This window comes from Macrosteles quadrilineatus, unplaced genomic scaffold (assembly GCF_028750875.1).
Source record: "Macrosteles quadrilineatus isolate MER2022 unplaced genomic scaffold, UCM_ALF_1.0 Scaffold_1__1_contigs__length_201487025, whole genome shotgun sequence".
Lineage (NCBI taxonomy): Eukaryota > Metazoa > Arthropoda > Insecta > Hemiptera > Cicadellidae > Macrosteles > Macrosteles quadrilineatus.
In genome coordinates, this window is record NW_026542594.1 from 76585118 (window position 1) to 76598141 (window position 13024).

The following is a 13024-nucleotide window of genomic DNA, read 5'->3' on the forward strand; positions in this document are numbered from 1 at the left end:
ATGTATTTATTGATAGCTTAGTATGAACAAAAATTGCCAAACTCCATTAAAATATGTAGACAAGCAAGCTACAACAGTATGTTTTTTTTTCTCCATAATAATAACAAGACAATTTTAATTTACACTGTTTTTGATAAGTTGTTTAACTTATTTCAAAGGCTTAGACTTCAACTCGACTGAAAGGGAAAGGCCCAACCAACACAAGGTTGAGCCTACAAACCTAGACCATAGACTAACCAACACAAGTAGACTTCTCATCCCATTGTAAATTTTGAAGCATGTTTTTCGTGTCTAGTTCATGTACGTGACACAAAGGCGCTAGTGTCGACGAAACTTTGTTTCTATTATTTTAGGGTTAATTTCTTGATTTGTGCTTTACTGTTTGGTTATAAACTAGGGGACAAGTTATTGTTTATGTTTAGATCGTATTATTTGGTTAAACGAGGTTTTAAATGGCTGTAATAACGGGAAACAAATTGTAAACAAAACACGACCTCTACATAAACCGTACATGAACTAACAATAAAATTGTCTTCAGCTGTTCCATAAGGATGAGAAATCTACTAAGGGAGTATGTTTTATCTATGCCTAGACCTACCAAAACTGTAATCTAACAAATTCACACACAACTCAACCTAACCCAGGCCTTTATTGACAATCACTCTTTCTTGAGGAATCCAAAAAATAGGTTAGTGAAAATTAAAATCTTTATTTTCCATTAAGCATGTACACGCAATAGGGAGTTAAAGGCGGCCATGGCAATAGGCATCGCCAATACACTATAAATAAATACCCAGGGCCGGACTTACCTATGGGCGAAGGGGGCGAACGCCCGGGGCCCCCGGGCCAAGGGGGGCCCCGACAGGGGCCCCCTTTGTACATTAGTTTTTATCATTAACTTCGAAAATTGATCAGACACTTAACAAATGGCCTTCTTTTGTAACAGCTTTATTTTTATTTTCGCTATCCTATGTTTAAAGTTATTGTTAGGTGCATTTTTAGGCATTACTAGGAATGAGATTCTTGACCCTAAGGGACTTTTTCTCAGAGTTGCACTGGGCCCTACGCTTAGGCCTGGTTTACATGAGCTGAGCATATGTGCTAGGCTGTGACCACAGAAAACATACTTCTATAACCCAGAATGCCAACCGCATGGTAAAAAGCATTAAGTGTTTTGAGAGAGCTTTGCCTGTCAATCGTAGGCAGCGCCACCAGCGTTGCTATGCTGAGTGAATGGCAACGCTGGTGGCGCTGCCTACGATTGACAGGCAAAGCTCTCTCAAAAACACTTAATGCTTTTTACCACGCGGTTGGCATTCTGGGTTATAGTATGTTTTATGTGGCTGTGACGGACAAGTTTCAGTTTCAATGAAGCCGCTCGCCTGAACGTACGGCCGCGGCGAATGAGTTGAAGGGGGTCCCGCGCTTGGGGCAAAAATACAATAAATATGAAAACTCTTGTCCCAACGTAGAACGTAACTTGTAAAATTGAATTGTGTTAAATGGAGATTCACTGGAGTTCAAATACTTTTAAAAATAAAAACATTGCTCCGTTTATGTTTTATTAAATGTTATTCTTTTCTTTTACCTCTAAGTATATACCAATCAGGATTTTAAGGGGTAGAAGTATATTATCGGTTCAATTGAAAGGTTTTGTTAAATAGTAATTAATTAAGTTATGCGTCCAAATTTTGATCTCCAATTTAGTCTTTGGAGTCAAAATCATATACTGTAGCACCAGTAAGATTTTTAAAATCTATATAGACACTTTAAAACAACTAGAGTCGTCTGATGTTAACAAAAAATTACATTTATTGGGATTGGGCGAGCGTTGTCGTATGAAATCGTAAATAAGCGAATAAGCAGAAGCAGCTGCAACAATAAATGATAATGAGCTGATAAGGGATCCTGTCTAGTCCTGTCTCTCACGCACGCGCATACACACACATAAAATGCCTTATCGCCTATCCAAAACAATTTAAATCACTTTACTCCCATAGTTTGTCCTTTTAGACTAGTGGTCACGTCAAGTTGGTTGAAATTGTCTTACTTTTGTGTTATTTTATTGTAATTCTGCAAACTAACAGTACAAAAACAAAGCTGAAGTGAGTAATGTTGTATTCAATGCTATGTTTGTGTTGTATTAATCGATATTGGATCCATTTAAACATCTTTCAGTTACTCATATAAATACTTAGCTTGTGAGTGTTTATTAGACATTGCAAGATTTTGCTCCTCAAAACTTGAAAGTCCCCAATGGTACTTTTCATGCTAGGACTTTAACATATTATAAAAACGAGAATGCCATAGGTACCAAAACCATTATGAAAATAAAATAATCACACCTATATTGTAGTAATATTGAAAAACCATACGAATCGACGGCAATAATCGATAATTTAAATACGTAATAAACAAAAATATATCAATACTTCTTATCCAAATATATTATGGCAGCCTATCATGATACCATACCAAATATGCCGTCACTGGTACTATAAAGCAATACATTTTTATTTTTGTGTATAAAATTAAAATATGCTGTATATAAAAATATGTTAAAATAGTTATATTTTAAGAAAATTTTTTATATAGAACTTATTGCTTATTTGGCCTTAAATTGCTCTATTTGAAGCCTAAATTTAGAAAATTTTCCCGGGGGAGGACCCCCTAATCCCACTGGAGGACCCCCCCCCCCAAACTGAAATCCTAGGGCCCCATTGGAAAATTTGCCCGGTCGTAAGTCCGGCCCTGTAAATACCGTAATATATACAGGTTTTCAGAAATCAAAAAGCAAACCATATTATGCACATAAACAAAGCAAATAAACCATGCACAAAACTACTGGCAAAAAAATCAACAGTTATTTATAGTTTATTTTTTTTATTAGGTAATCCCCAGCTAGGTGATGAATATGTTATTCACGGCCGAATTATTGATTTATATATTAAAATTGCACAAGCTGGTTTTAGAGTAAATTTTTATTGATCAAAGGAAAAAGCTTTGCAAGGCGTGCATAACCTTGAGATAGTTTTTTATTAACGTGGTAGTTCCAATTGAGCTTTTTGTCCAGTTATACTCCAAGATATTTTATGGCCTGGTCATCATCAGGGTTCCACGGTAGAAAGTTACCATGTCTTTGAATTTAATGTGGCAATGTATGTTTTTTTTTTCAAGGAAAATATTTTGGTCTCACATTTAGTTGAATTTAGTTGAAATTTCCACTTGTAGAACTTATCAACGAGAACGTCCACAGAGTATTGCAGAGAATATGTGGCCTCGTGGATATCGGAATGTTGGCACAAGATAGCAGTGTCGTCGGCGTACAGAGCTAATGAGGCGTCTTCTGGAAGAGGGATGTCTGCCATGTACAGATTGAACAAATCAGGTTCCAATATTGAATGTTTTGGAACTCCTGCATTGACTCGTCGAATAGATGATTTTAGAATAACTGTTGTAGGTTAGGTTAGGTTAGGTTATGCTTAGTAGCCTATCATCCCTTTTACCTGTTAAAATAAAATATAAACAATTACAATAAAATAATGACCAGCTGATCCTGATCAGCTGGTATTTTAACACAGACAAAAGTTGGAGCAAAAATCCAAAATATTATCGCATATTTACGTGAAAATCTCGCTTATTTGACCTCGGATCCAAAAGATTCTTACATAGTCGTGATCTGCTTAATATTACGGTTAATTTGAGTACCCACATGACGTGTTTTGGTGAAAAAGGAGTTTTTTGTCCTTTTGGTCGTTTTTCCGCGTTATGGTCGTTTTCCGCGGAAAAAGAACGTCATTTTCGGAATCAGCGTTAAATTTCGAGTAGAATGAAAAAAAATTCAAAAATCGCGTGCAAACCCTAAAATGCATATTTACCGAAACATGTAAACAAAAATTTACAATTTTGAAACCATGTCACTAACAAATAGTTCCTTTCAGATGACAATACCCAATACTACAATACTAATTAGCGTGGGGTGTCATAGCTTATAATGTCATAGCTTATAATCGTGAATTTGTTCCATAGCTTATAATGTTGAAAATGTGGCATAGCTTATAATCAGTTATAAGCTATGCCACACTTTCACGAAAAATTATAAGCTATGCCACAATTTCTCTAAAACGTTATAAGGTATGACACATTTTCAGTTTCACATCTTATAATGGTCAAATAGTGGCGCAGCTTATAATTCCGATTCTGTTCTATAGCTTATAATCCTGATTTTGAGTCATACCTTATAATCCTGATTTTGGGGCATAGCTTATAATTGAAGAGAATGTTGCATTGTGGGAATGGCATCAGCTGCTCGCTTCAGTCAGGTCTACCATATATACGATATTTTATGGTAGGATACGATAATTATTGTAATTATCGCCCAGTGTCAATAATTCCTGTTTTTTCTAAAATATTTGAAGTTTTGTTAAATAGTAAAATAATTAAGTATTTTGAAACAAATTCATTGTTCTCAGATGATCAGTTTGGTTTTAGGCCTAACAGGGGCACCAGTAATGCTATTGTTAGTTTTATGAAACACTGTGTCAACGGCTTAGATGCTAAAAACAAAGTATTAGGTAGCTGGTTTGATATGTCCAAAGCTTTTGATACCATCTCACATGATATATTGTTAAAAAAGTTGAAATATTATGGTTTTGATCAGACATCTTTGGATTTTTTGCAATCATATTTAATGGACCGATATCAATCTGTGTATTATAATGGATGCTTCTCTTCATATCTCTCTGTTCATTCAGGCATACCTCAAGGATCAATTCTAGGACCTACTATGTTTATTGTTTATATAAATGATTTAACTACTGCATTAAGTAATGATAATATTAAATCGTATATGTATGCTGATGATTTAGCTGTCCTGATAAATTGTAAATGTTCTTCCTTAATTAAAAATCTTCTACATACTACTAACTCTGTAATCGAGGACTGGACTGCTGCCAATTCATTGTGTATAAACAGTAGCAAAACACAGAATATTGAATTTAGTTTATCAAGTACCTGTTCAGATAGTGTTAAGTTTTTGGGAGTATTAGTACAGCCTAACATTAAGTGGGATTCTCAGAGTGATATGATTTGTAAAAAAGTTGCCAAGGGTACATTTATGATTAGAAAACTTAGACCTTTTGTTAGTATAGATGTGTTGAAATCCATTTATTTTGCTCACATTCAAAGTCATTTGTCTTATAGTATTGTTGTGTGGGGCCATTCTGGTAGTATTAAAAAGCTGAAACTGTTGCAAAAGAAAGCTGTTAGGGCAATATTCAATGTTGACAGTGAAACACATTGTAAGCCATTATTCAAGAAACTTGGAATTTTAACTGTCACTTCTCTGTACATTTTAGATTGTTTACTGTATGTTAAAAATAATATTAGAGATTTCCCTACAAATGATTCAGTTCATAACCATTTTACCAGACAAAACACTTTTCTCCGTCCAAACCAATGTAATTTTATGACCACAATTAATAACTTTAGTGAATTTGGCAAAAGATTGTATAATATGTTACCTGCTCACATTAAATGTCTTGAAATACGACAATTTAAATTTACTATTAGAAAGATTTTGTGTGATTTATGTGTGTATAAGGTCAAAGAATTTGTAGAACATATTAAGTAGGTTAATGCATATACCGTGATGTAATTGTATGACGTTGCTATACATGTATTTTAGTGTTGATGGCAATAAATGGATTTGATTTGATTTGATTTGACTGACAACTGCGATATCGTAATTTATAACCTAAACATTTATTTATTTAAATCTTTTAAACGATTTTTATACGAGAAATGGCAACAATTACATGCTATATGACAATGAAAATGCAAGAAATATTTATAGTGAGAAGTTAAAAGATATGAAAATGAAGTGAAGGATAACGGCATTGAAAATTAATGAATCTTAAATCTTGTCAATAGTCCGGCCGGCTGGTGTTGACAGAAGATCAAGAAGAGGAACAATAATTATTAATAAATTGTAAACATCAAAAAATTCCAAAACTATTGAGGTGTTGAAATCCAGTAAGTTGTGTTTTAATCCAATCCTGTTCCTAGGCCTTGTTATTCAAAGTAACAAAATGCAGTAGGCTATTATTTGCTTGAGCGTTATTAGGTTAAGTTAGTAGGTACAGTTGCCTAGCCTACTTAAGCTTAAGGTAGCTGTGACTCAAGTTACAGATTTCCTGTGACAGGCCTAAACAATTAACTTAATAAAAATATCAGTGAATGTATTCAACGGCTGCACTTTATTTTACGTCCTACACTTATTCGAATGAAAATATCGATTATTAGATTGTTTCATCCGATATATCGTTTGGTTAGTTAGGTTAGGTTAACCTTACCTAACTAACCAAATGATATAACTTATCTAATAATCGATATATCGATCGATATTTTCATTCGAATGAGTGTAGGACGTAAAGTAAAGTGCAGCCCTTAAGTTTACGTCCTACACTCATTTGAATGGGTATTAAGTATTCGAGTAGGCCTAGGCCTATAATTGATATAAGTAGGCTATCAAGTTTGTATCATTTGTGTAACCTTTTTTTTTTTTTTTTGTCCTAGGACGCTAGGCACGAGCCTGGGATTGTTTTTCACATTACTTCAGGCTAGACCTAGGGGTTGCGGCATTATCACTTAGATAAAATCCATTGGTGACTTGGCGGGGATCGAACCCGGGACCTCACGGACCGAAGTCCCGCGCTCTAGCCACTACGCCAGCTCGCTCCCCCATTTGTGTAACCTTAGAAATGGTAAGCGTAATAATACTGAGCCAAGAGATTTAACTTGGGTAGGCCTACAGTTTCTTAACTGGGCTACGCTAACTTAAGTTAATATATTTTATTGAACTACAGTATTGAATTAAAAATATTGATTAATAATAGATATTTTAAATATACCTATCTAAGTTTATTATAAAATTAAATTATCATAACCTAACTTAACCAACCAAACTTGCTGATGGTGAAAAAATCGCATGTAGGTTTACTAATCGAATCGATAGTTTCAATAAAATTAGCGTAGCCCAGTTAAGAAACTGTACCCTTTAACTTATTCTACCATCAATACTGTTAATACTATTCAATGAAATGGCGACGATACATATTAGGTATTTTAAGCCAAGTATGAATGGAAATTTAGTAGTCTATAAAATAACTTACAATAGGCAACGTCACAAAACTTAAGTTAGGTTAATTTCACACAGTAAACAAGGCAGCAAACCATGCAGTTAACTTATGGCAAAAAAACATGTAGGCTACCTAAGAAAATGAAATTGTGACACATACCTGAGTACATGAATAAAATTACAAATTAGGCAAGTAGGCCTATGGGTCAACTTTTTTCATATTAGCCCACCATACTTAGGCCTACAATTGATTGTAATTGGCAAAGGCAAATATCCTTGTATTATGTTTCTTTCATAACCTAAAATCAAATGAAAATTCGGTTTGAAGGTGTAAGGCAGGATAAATCTGAATAAGTTCGCGAACTAGCATGATTGGGCCATGGGACCGGGTTTTAATGAGTTCTATGCAGAGAAGGGGCAGAGGCCAAAAAATGGGGTTTTCTCATTTTTTACCCTTAAAACACAAAATTTATCAATTATTCTCTAGACCTTTCTAAAGAAATTTAAAAAAAATAATATGTCATCTATGTATCGTGTTGTGTATAGTGGAGTCTTGGATTAGTTGTCCGCTTAACTGTGTGTGTGTGTAAGTGTTCGCATAAAAAACTCAAGCTAACCATTGCACCTATAGTGTTAAAAAATTGCACGAATCTTAATTATGACACCAATGGAAAGACACCATAAAATTTAGACGATTCCGTTCAGTAGTAATTATAAAACCCTCAAAATACATTTTTAAATTTGTCCCATAAGAATAACATTAGAAGCTACCTTCTTCTACTTTTTATTTGTTTATGTTTTGCGACCAACAAAAAGCTTAAAAATATTAAAATATATATATATATATAGGCTATATTTATTTTTATAAATCAAACTTGAAAGCTTTATTTTATACTAAGCTATTAATGTTTTAATAAAAAACACACTTTATTAGTTATTAGTTTAGAGAACCAGTGGCCTTCGAGTTTTTAAGTTTTTATCTACCAATCCAAATATTTGTACAAAGAAAATATGCCCTACCTTGAGCTATAGTTCTATATTCTGTTTTTACTTTTAACAAGAAGTAGGCCTGAATGATGTACACTGCCTATTTTTGTTCCAGGTAAATTTTCTTGTAAAGCTTGGAGCATTGCAAATGTTTGGTGTTAATGTATGAGAGTACTTCACATGTAAACAATATTGATGAAGTTGTCTGCTTATTTGGGGCCAAACAAGAAGGAGAGAAATTTTCTTGGAAAAGAATCGAAAGCAATAAAGATAAGTAAGTTTGGCTAAGTTATCAATATGATTAAAAAGCATTTTCAGTCCTTGTTTAACATTAACACGTTCACTGCTAACACCGACTCTAGTCGGCGTCGCTAGCACTTCAATGTGGCGCGCGCCGACAAAAGTCGGCACCAGACCAACAGAGATATATTGAGTCAGTGTGAGCTTAGCCTCAGACGGAGACGTTATAATCGTTGCCAGCCTGCCAGCTTAGAATGCGAGCTTTACTTTGGTGTAGGTTGGTACTAAAATTTCCCGTAAAATCCTGTCTGGCAATGCTTTTGTCCCGGTTTCGGGGATTTTTTCTCTTCAACCCACATTACAAAGACACTGGATACGGATCCGTGCAGTACTGCTACCTTTGGGTGTTTCAGTGAACTACATCCACTCTCGGGGTAACGCAGCACAGTCACCACTGCTCTTTTGTGATTCGTCAGACTGAAATATTTGAATTGCCCCCACACAACTGGTAACAATAAAGTAGTTTCACATCTTTTTGTGGTAAAAAAATGTTAATACCAGCACAGAATTAAATTAGTTATTTTTCCCCAACACCCATTAAACCTTAGATACATCGATTGCTCATACATAGGAGCTTGAACAAAAACAATTATACTAGTTTGATGAGACACCGTGCTTGTCAGATCATGTGAAATGAGAAAGGCTACTATCTTATTAGTATTATAAATGTGAAAGTTTGTGCGTTTGTTTGTGTGTTTGAAGTTCAATCACGTGTTGATTACTGGATGGATTGGGCTCAAATTTGGTATGATGATAGCTCACATTCACAATTAACATAGAGGCATATTTTTATCTCAAAAATCCTTTCGGGCTCCGCCCCAGTGGCTCTAGAGTTTCCCATGTTAACCTTATGAGTACTCATATTTAAATGGAATTAAAGAATTTAGTCAGCTGTTTCAACTAAAAAGGTTGGTTCTATGATATGCAAAGGCATTTAAAGTTATAAGATTTACCAACAGGATGCAGCACTATTATTTTTTTTTCATTTATGAAAACAGCTAATTTGAACTAAGCAGCAACAAAAAACTGTCATACACAATGAGAACTGTCTGTTTACAGTTATGTTTATGTTTTTTAATTTCACGAATAATTTGTGATATTTTGTGAATCTTTAATAATTAATTTTTTCTTTTGTTTGGGTGAGGTGGTAGAACACTATGGCTATGGTAGATGTGTAAAACTATATTCATAGACAATAGAGTAAATATAGACAGTCAAAGAAAGGTTTTGCAATCTGCCGCTAGAGCGTTTTTGCCGTTTGATATCAGTTATCAGTATTCGATCCAGTGTCGTCGTCGACTACTTGCCAGCTGTTACCAGCACTACCACTCTTGCAAACGAAATGATTACTATTCGCTATTGTCATCTTCTGCAATCGCGTCAAAATCATGAACATCTTCCGCGGCCGTATATACAATCGTCTTGCGCGATCGCAGAAAAGACGTGATCATTCTCCCCGTGGTCCGTGGTCACGAAAACGTCGTCTAGCACAGTCGCGGTTTCAGAACATCTCCCGCGGTCGTATAGACACATCATCCATCGTCTTGTGCCGTCACGGAAACTTGATCGTTGTCTAGCGCGATTGAGGTAAAATCATGAAATTTACCGACTTTGATATCAAAATAAAGACTAAATCCCAACTTTTCAAGACCATTTTGAAATTCAATACTAATACCTGACTTTCCCGTTTTCCCTGACTACTAGACATCCTGGTTAAATTTTATTTTGACCTTGCAAATATAAAACAAAACCTTCCAATAAACCACTTCCTAAAATTATGGATTAATAAAGAAAAACTTTGAATCATTGTAATGAAACTACAAAAGTATAACAAATATATGTTTAAAAAAAATACAATAAAATATGGCATTTAAATTAATTTACTGCTTAATATTAAATAAGTCAGTAAACTCCAATTCCGGGGGATTCCTCCAAAGTTGTCAACACTAACTCCCAACTACCAAGTTGTTATGGAAACGGTCACTAGCACTTGATGCTGCAGCGGCGTGCGCCGTAACTACACATTACCCCTGGCGGTCGGCGCCGGAATATACGCTAACCGCAGCACAGCTGGCCACTCTACTCCTGCCCAGTATGGTCAGACCAACTAGCACATGGTTTTATGAAGCCGTACTTGGGCTACCGCTGTATGGTTTCATCATGACATGTATTTCAATCATTCACTGGGTTATAATTTGTATGTATTTGAATGGATACATTTAATACTTAATTGATAAAAGTCTATGAAAACCGTTTAGTGCTCTATGGTCTTCTATAGTGCTATGGTGGACACAAGAGCGTAATCTGATTTGGTTCTACAGTACTTTACTTTACTTTAATTTTAATAGTAGCATGCTGTTAGCAGGTTTGTGCTGTGCTGGGCAAGTGTGTGCAATATCCATGGAAAAATTATGTTGAATCCTCTCACCTTGTGCAAGGATCCTTTAAGTCAATCTCAATTTCTCTTGCAGCAAAGTCCAGGACAAATTAACCACCAAGCTAACAAGACACCCCTTTCTCTATTTAGTTTTGATAACAATTTTGAGTTATTGTTTATTTGTTTCAGGATATCATGACAGAAGAATGCAGAAGGGTTGCTCAGCTATTAACTTCGCCTTATAATCTTTATTTATTTCAATTGTGTTGTAAGAAGTATTTTTTAAACAGTAAAACTTTCTCCAATTTATAGACTACCTAATATGATTCATTGTTGTGTTTTATTAAGGTCCTTACCCTTATCTAAAAAATATTTTATAAACCAAAATGTTTAATGTTGTTTGCCTATTATTCTTGATGAAACATTAAAATACACTCCATTATTGAGCCTAATCATATTGATTTTCTACTTTAAAAAAAGTAAGTAACACAACCAAGACCAGTCCTTAAATAAAAGTACTTCATAATTATCCCAGTAAGACATAATGGATTTCCAAATTCCTCCCTAGGAGTTAATCTGCATCCGGACAACCAAATTTTTAAGATTATTATATTTAAAGAATAGGCTTGCTAATACAAATATTATGTTCATTTATAACTTTTTTCTCATTATCTATACATAAAATTGATTAAAATATGTGAATGCGACTATTATTACTGGTGGGGAGGGGGCGCCACAACCACCTTTGCTCCAGGCGCTGCCAACCCTAGGGATAGCCCTGATATTTACCTTAGGCGGCCTAAGGTAAATATCAGGGTTATCCCTGATTATGCGGCCTAAGTTAGGCCCCTTTTATGCTCAAGTTTGGGTTGCAACTAATGCTTGGTGTGTTGCCCAAAACAAGCGACAAGCAAAATTTAAATTTCTTTCTTTTGTACCGAATGTGATGCAATATAAACAGCAAATTAGAAACGCAAATCCAGTCAGCTGATTAGACATAGGCGACTTACCCAACGGCCCTATGACGTGGTGGGGAAAGCTTCTAGCCAAGGGTCTGTCTCAGTGACCAGTGTGTCTCCAACCTTCCTATGCGTGGGGTGAGTTGTTAAGTGGAGTCGTGCAAATCAATTCGTAGTTTGCAGTGTTAGTTGGCAAAAATTTAATTTTCAAACCCTAAAGCCTATATCCCGCAGGGATATATTTTTTTGGAATTAAATTAAGTTAGGAAAAACTCATTTCATCCTCACCAACTTATACATACCGCTCCCGAAATTTCACGTCTTAGTTCAACCAAAATTCAATTTGTCCGCATTTTGGAAAAAAACTCATCCGTATTATCTCTGATTCCTTAAGTGTTTTGTGTCTGACGTCCAGTTGTAAGTAACTATATATTATTTATTGTATTAGTGTTATAATTACTCTTAGTGGGTCGTACAAGCCGTTACATTTTATGTTATGTTTTGGCCTCCTGTTCTTGAGCACATGTTTTCAGATTCAGATACTGATAAGTTACATTTTGTATCCATTTTGATCTAATTAATTGGTATTGATACATAGTCAGTGATATTATTTTTTATTCTAAAAAATAAATAAATGTTCAATTATTTGTGATAAAATTAACGTAATTTGATTAAAATGTTTGTATTATAATCGTCATTGCACACACATTGTTCCCATAACACAGTATTATTCCAAACAAAAGGTTACAAATGTATAATTGCCAATGGTGAAATTAATTGGAAAATTTAATACACTTGGAAGGGCTGCAGGTTTGATTCTGGCTTGCGATTGTAGTTAGTGGGAGTGTATTCCAATATAGACGTATCCGCCATAACACTCTTTAGCTATAAATAATAAATAATCTTTCATACGATTGCCTTGAGTTACGTACAGTTATACTGTAACAAATTGGACAATGAGATCTACACTTCAATTTTATAGTCTTTCAGGGTGGCTATAGTGACGTGGAAATGTCAGGGAATATTAAATATCTGGAAAAGTCAGGGAATTTTGTCATAAGTCAGGGAAAATTGTAAAATGTTTAAAATAATTGTTAGTAAAGGTCGATCTGGTGAAAGTACGTATGCCGTGTCACGGAAAACTAAAAAATATGTTTGTACAAATAAATTTTGTGTTTTTGTACAAATTAAATTTTGTTAAACTGTGTATCATCTTATCAAACTCTGTTTAATTTTATTAAAGCAAGCTGCAAAGTTTAAATA

The 13024-nt window shown here is 34.6% G+C and overlaps 1 long non-coding RNA gene across 1 annotated transcript; it reads left to right on the forward strand.

Moving 5' to 3' along the window:
- The first annotated feature begins 5950 nt into the window (after positions 1–5950).
- On the forward strand, positions 5951–11118 carry LOC128983062 (uncharacterized). Its single transcript, XR_008489786.1, has 3 exons — positions 5951–6033; positions 8241–8399; positions 10992–11118. It is a non-coding gene; the product is annotated as an uncharacterized LOC128983062 (long non-coding RNA).
- The last annotated feature ends 1906 nt before the right edge of the window (positions 11119–13024 follow it).